Here is a 6,642-nt window from a genome sequence, read left to right as displayed (position 1 = left end):
TCGGGTTTCTTCTCTGTGACTATATGTCAAAATTACTAAAAGTGTGACATCCAATAGCCGATGATTAATAATTCAGTTTGCTGTAGTGGTGTCGTTAAACAAAAACAAACTTTTGATTTGGCCCAAAAAAAACAACGTCTCTGCCCTCGAGGTGGGTGTTTATCATGTGTGTTATTTTGTTACAAAGATTAGATGAAGATTTTTGTTCAATTTACAATGTAATTCCTGGGTTTATATACGCGTATAAATAATTTTAACGTGACTGTCAGAGAGAGGAGAGAGACAGTATGTGAGAGAGGAGTGAGGGAGAGGAAGAAGGAGAGAGAGGGAAGGGAGACAAACAGACATACACAGAGAGAAAGAAAGAGAGAGAGAGAGAGAGAGAGAGAGAGAGAGAGAGAGAGAGAGAGAGAGAGAGAGAGAGAGAGAGAGAGAGAAGGAAGGAACTGTTTTATTTAACGACGCACTCAACACATTTTATTTACGGTTATATGGCGTCAGACATATGGTTAAGGACCACACAGATATTGAGAGAGGAAACCCACTGTAGCCACTTCATGGGCTACTCTTTTCGATTAGCAGGATCTTTTATATGCACCATCCCACAGACAGGATAGCACATACCACGGCCTTTGTTACACCAATTGTGGAGCACTGGCTGGAACGAGAAATAGCCCAATGGGTCCACAGACGGGGATCGATCCTAGACCGAAAGCGCATCAAGCGAACGCTTTACCACTGGGCTACTGAGAGAGAGAGAGAGAGAGAGAGAGAGAGAGAGAGAGAGAGAGAGAGAGAGAGAGAGAGAGAGAGAGAAAGAGAGAGAGAACTAAAGGAGGGAGAGGGGAGGTGGACAGACAAACAAACATACATAGAGAAACAGAGAGAAGAAGAGAGAGACACAGAGAGAGAAAGACATAGAGACAGCGAGAGTGTGTGTGAGCGCGCGTGCGTGCGTGCGTGCGTGCGTGCGTGCGTGAGTGTTGTTGTTGTTGTTGTTCTGGGGGGGGGCGTTTGGGGGGGTTTATGGGGAATGGTTAATGTTATATTTTAATTAATATACTTTTCTTGTGGTGGTGTTTTTAGGGGGGTTGTTTATATTGTTGGGGGTGGGGGGGAATGCCGAATGATTAATTTCAATTTCTAATCAATATACTTTTAGCTCAATGTTAAATTGTTGCTTTTTGATCCATTTTCACAAACTGTAAGTCTTAAGTCAATAAAATTTGGAGTATAATTGTATCTAAGACGTTTCTCTCAATGCATGTTTTAAAAAAAAAAAAATGTATTAATTGGAATGCTAATATTTTAAAAAATTATTTAAACTGTTTATTTTCAACATACATTGAGGTGAACATCTGTTGATGAACGACAGAGCGACATTTAGTTCTATGGAATTCTTATTTTCGTCACTCCATTCTTTCTTTCTTTCTTTCTATAATGCATTAATTTAGTTAAAGGTCTAATATTACATGTCCAAAAAGCTGCTTGAAAGTTTAATTTGTTTAAAGTCTCCGCTAGAGCACATATTAATCATAAGCTACTTGACGTCAAACATTTTGTCATTTTGACACGACGTCTTAGAAAAAACAACCGCTACATGTTTTCACAAGCAGCAAGGGATCTTTTATATGCATTTTCCCACATACAGAACAGCACCTACCACGGCATTTGATGTACTAGCGTGGAAATGGTTGTGACGGGAAAAATGCCCAGTCAAAGAATGAGTGCAATGGATCTTTCATATGCAATATCTCACAGACAGGATAGTACATACCATGGCCTTGTTATACCATTTGTGAAACACGTGTTGCAACTAGAAATAGTATACCGAACGCGCATCAGGCGAGCGCATCAGCATCGAGCTACGTTCCGCCCCTTATACCGGCCTCGGTGGCGTCGTGGTTAGGCCATCGGTCTACAGGTTGGTAGGTACTGGGTTCGGATCCCAGTCGAGGCATGAGATTTTAAATCCAGATACCGACTCCAAAAACTGAGTGAGTGCTCCGCAAGGCACAATGGGTAAGTGATTCAACAAATTCAACAAAGGCCATGGTTTGTGCTATCCTACCTGTGGGAAGCGCACATAAAAGATCTCTTTCTGCCTGTCGTAAAAGAGTAGCCTATGTGGCGACAGCGGGTTTCCTCTTAAAAAAAACAGTGTTAGAATGACCATATGTTTGACGTCCAATAGCCGATGATAAGATGAAAAATCAATGTGCTCTAGTGGCGTCGCTAAATAAAACAAACTTTACTTTTACTTTACGTTCCGTCCCTAGCACAAAGGGAAGTAACCTGGTTATTGCGAACACATATCTGTTATATGCAGAATTATATTCCTTGGACTAAATTTAGAAAATAAAAAGTGGGATTTCTGACAAGCATGTAAATAATAATTATAGTGCTGATAATTGCTGTTGTATTTACTACGAACTTTCGTGAAGTGGGTGGTGTCTCAGTTTGATGGGTTTAGTTGGAGTAAATATATTACATCATTGTTATAAAACAAAATACCAACGAACATATCGAATACCTTGAGCATGTCGTGAGTCAGTGATCATCTACATCGCTTGCAATAATTACAACTTCACCATACCCTTAGTTAATAGAGGTCACCGGCCTCAGTGGCGTCGTGGATAAGCCATCGAACATAAGGCTGGTAGGCACAGGGTTCGCAGCCCGGTATCGGCTCCCACCCAGAGCGAGTTTTAACGACTCAGTGGGTAGGTGTAAGACCATAACACCCTCTTCTTTCTCACTAACCACTAACTAACCAACTGTCCTGGACAGACAGCCCATATAGCTGAGATGTGTACCCAGGACAGCGTGCTTGAACCTTAATTGGATATAAGCACGAAAATAAGTTGAAATGAAATGAATGAACAAGTACAAGTTCTTTACTGCGTTAAGCTTTACAGCTTAAAGGCATAAAAACAATATTTAACATATAAAGTAATATCTACATGTATATTCAATAGTGCATTGCAATGGTGGAGAGTGACTTAAACATGTACACAGCTATTGTTAAGCTATAACTAAAATCGCATGTAGTATAGTATAGCAATATGGTAATATAATATAATTTAATATAAAGGTACAGTATTGTTAACTACTATTGATAATAAAGGGGCATATGGCTGTTTATAATAATGTATAAGTAACCAGGTATAAGTAGTTATAGTGTTTGTAAGAACTGGTCTCTACTTCGATTCGTGGGGGCGCAATTTAGCTCAGTCGGTTCAGTGCTCGCTTAAGGTGCTTGCGTCGCAAGATCGAACCACCTTGGTGGATCTATTCAGCTGACTGGGTTTTTTCTCTTTCCATCCAATGCACCACAACTGAACATAGGCCGTGGTATGTGCTTTCCTGTCTGTTGGGAAAATGCATATAAATTATCCCTTGCTGCATTAAAAAAAATGTAGCGGGTTTCCTCTGATGACTACGAGTCAAAATTACCAAATGTTTGACATCCAATAGCCGATGATTAATCAATCAATGTGCTCCAGTGGTGTCGTTACACAAAACAAACAAACAAACAAACTTCTACTTCGATTCGCCTGTAATAAATATTTTTCAAGGTTATTTATCTCATTATTTTCAGTGGTTAAAAGCTGTATTAATTTGAAGACACTAGGATGTTTAAAATAGTATTGTTTAATTAACTTATGTCTTAAAGTTTCATATTGTGAGCACTGTAGAATGAAATGAAATTCATCTTCTATTTCATCAGAACTACACACCTTACACGTTCTTTGAGATCTCTCTATGTCAATATACCTACCAGTTTCAATATTTAATTTGTGTGCACAGATTCTAATTTTTGTTATTTCTTTTAAGTTACGAGAGTGTTGGTTTGGCTAAAAATGCGAACTGGTGAGCTCAAATAACATACTAACACCACACGTAAGGTGTGTTGTTTGTAAAATCTGAAAACAAATATCAGCTTACACAATGGGCAACTGTGCATGTGGCTATTAGACTCTCACTGTGGTTTACTTTGGGGTGACTCTGCAGTACAATGTGACAGATATGTGTGTACAAACTGAACATGATCCGCACCAGACGAGAGTTGTTAACAATACTTGATGTGACATAAACCTGGCTAAATGTTAAGGGGTTTTGTTTTATAACTAAGCGTGCTAGCGAGGCGTTGTTCTCTGTCAATCTGTCAGTACGGCGGTGTTATAATGTTGCCTTTGCTCATTCTGGTATTTTTTAAAATAATATTTGTTTCAAATCGTGATGTGTAACTAGGATTTGTTTTTTTCTAATATAAATAGTCTAAAAATAATTATAATGTTCTGCCCTAATTCCCTAAACTCTCGCAACTTTGCGATCTCGCAGTGCAATGCTAAAAGACTTACAAATAGGAAAAAAAGAAAGAAATGTTTTTTTAACGACGTACTCAACACACTTTATTTACGGTTATATGGCGTCAGACATATGATTAAGGACCACACAGATATTGGGAGAGGAAACCCGCTGTCGCCACTTCATGGGCTACTCTTTCCGATTAGCAGCAAGGGATCTTTTATATGCACCATCCCATAGACAGGGTAGTACATACCACGGCCTTTGATATACCAGTCGTGGTGCACTGGCTGGAAATAGCCCAATGGACCCACCGACGGGGATCAATCCTAGACCGACCGCGCATCGAGCAAGCGCTGTACCACTGGGCTACGCCCCCCCCCCCCCCCCCCATAGGATGCTTTGTGGTCTAACAGAGCCTACAAGATCTTTGTGAATTAGACCATTGATTGTTAAATGTTATATGTTAAATGTTCCAGCCAGTGCTCCACGACTGGTGTATCAAAGGCCGTGGTGTGTGATATCCTGTTTGTGGGATAGTGCATATAAAAGAGCCCTTGCTACTAATAGGAAAATGTAGCAGTATTCCTCTCTCTCTCTCTCTCTCTCTCTCTCTCTCTCTCTCTCTCTCTCTCTCTCTCTCTCTCTCTCTCTCTCTCTCTCTCTCTCTCTCATTACCAAATGTTTGACATCCAATAGCCGATTATTGATTAATCAATGTTCTCTAGTGGTGTCGTTAAACAAAACAAACTTTAACTTTTTAAATGTTCTGCATTCTTCAGCCAAAAATTATCAAATGGACTACATCTAAAACTGATCATGACTCATCGAGTCTTGGGGTGAGAACTATGGTTTGATTCGAATATTCGCTAGATATTCGAATATTTGTTGAATGGGGAAAATGACTCTAAATGAGATAGTTCTCGCTCCAGCCAATGCACCACGATTGGTACACCAAATATCGCGGTATGTGCTATCCTGTCTGTGGCATGGTGTATATAAAAGATCCCTTGCTGCTAATGAAAAAACATATCGGGTTTCTTCTCTAAGACTATGTCAAATTACTAAAATGTTTGACATCCAATAGCCGATGATTAATAAATCAATGTGCTCTAGTAGTGTCGTTAAACAAAACAAACTTCTTTTTTTTCTAAATGAAATAGATAATACGGTTTCTTTGAATTCTAAGATCGGTCCTGCATGCTGCTTGTCACGTGCAAATCCGGAAATTCGTCCGGGCATGTAGTCTGTTGTTTGACTGTGATTATTTCATGGCAGACAGCTTTCAAGTGGCAACTATTAGATTGAAGTTGACAGGGGAGAGCATGTAGTTTGTAAACATGTGTAACTTGTTGACATTGAAGACTTATTTGTGGTAGTTCCGGCCCATGCAAAAGTAGTACTTTTGAGTAAAATGGGTGTACTCCGGCCAGGTTTAGTGGGTGTGTTTGTTTAAACCAATATCTTGGGAGAAAGAGCAGGACAACAGGGGTTGTCCATTTTATGGTATGTTTCTCCCGGGCAAGCAAAGGTACATAAAAAAAACCATGGGCCTGCTGATATTAATAAACCTGCTATAGCCACTAACGCTATACAGAACCATATAGCTTTTTGCCTGATATGGAACGTAAAGCATGTTTCGGGTATTAATAATAGTGACGTCATGCGTGTGGCTGAAATTCATAAAAAGTATTTTCGATATAACGGAAATGCGGTTCACCTACACTAATTAATATATCGATTTCCAATCCTATAAACAAGAATTAAAACAAAAAAAATTGCGATAAATTCATAACACAGTTGGTTTTCAGATATTACTTTCTGGGGGCCAGTTTTATTCATTATTTAAAACGAAATTTTACTTCGAACTCTATTTGCGAGATTATTTGTACTAAAATAAATACTGGATTAACAAAATTGCGAATGTCAGGTTTAAGAAACAGGTGGCTTCCATTTAACATTCCTAAAGAAAACATACTCTGTAAAGTTTGTAACACTGATATTGGAGATCAATCAAAATCAAAATATTGAAAATATCAGAAGAACATATACATAAACAAATATAATTACAAACTTTCCGAATTTATACGATTTACTGTATTCTGATTGGCTGACGTCACTAAAAAACCAAGCGTTATCCTTCCATAAACCTCATAAAAATACGTCATCACGGAAGAGCAAGATCGATTGGAACTATTTTTAGCTGGATGGGCGAGAAGCCCAATGACCCAGTTCGGTGATCGTTTTAAAAATAGAACAAGGAAGTGACCTCTTTTCTCGATTAAATAAATAAGGGAAACTGGATGAGATATTCATGTTATATATATATAA

This window comes from Gigantopelta aegis, chromosome 9, assembly GCF_016097555.1.
Source record: "Gigantopelta aegis isolate Gae_Host chromosome 9, Gae_host_genome, whole genome shotgun sequence".
Lineage (NCBI taxonomy): Eukaryota > Metazoa > Mollusca > Gastropoda > Neomphalida > Peltospiridae > Gigantopelta > Gigantopelta aegis.
Note: the sequence above shows the minus strand (reverse complement) of the source record.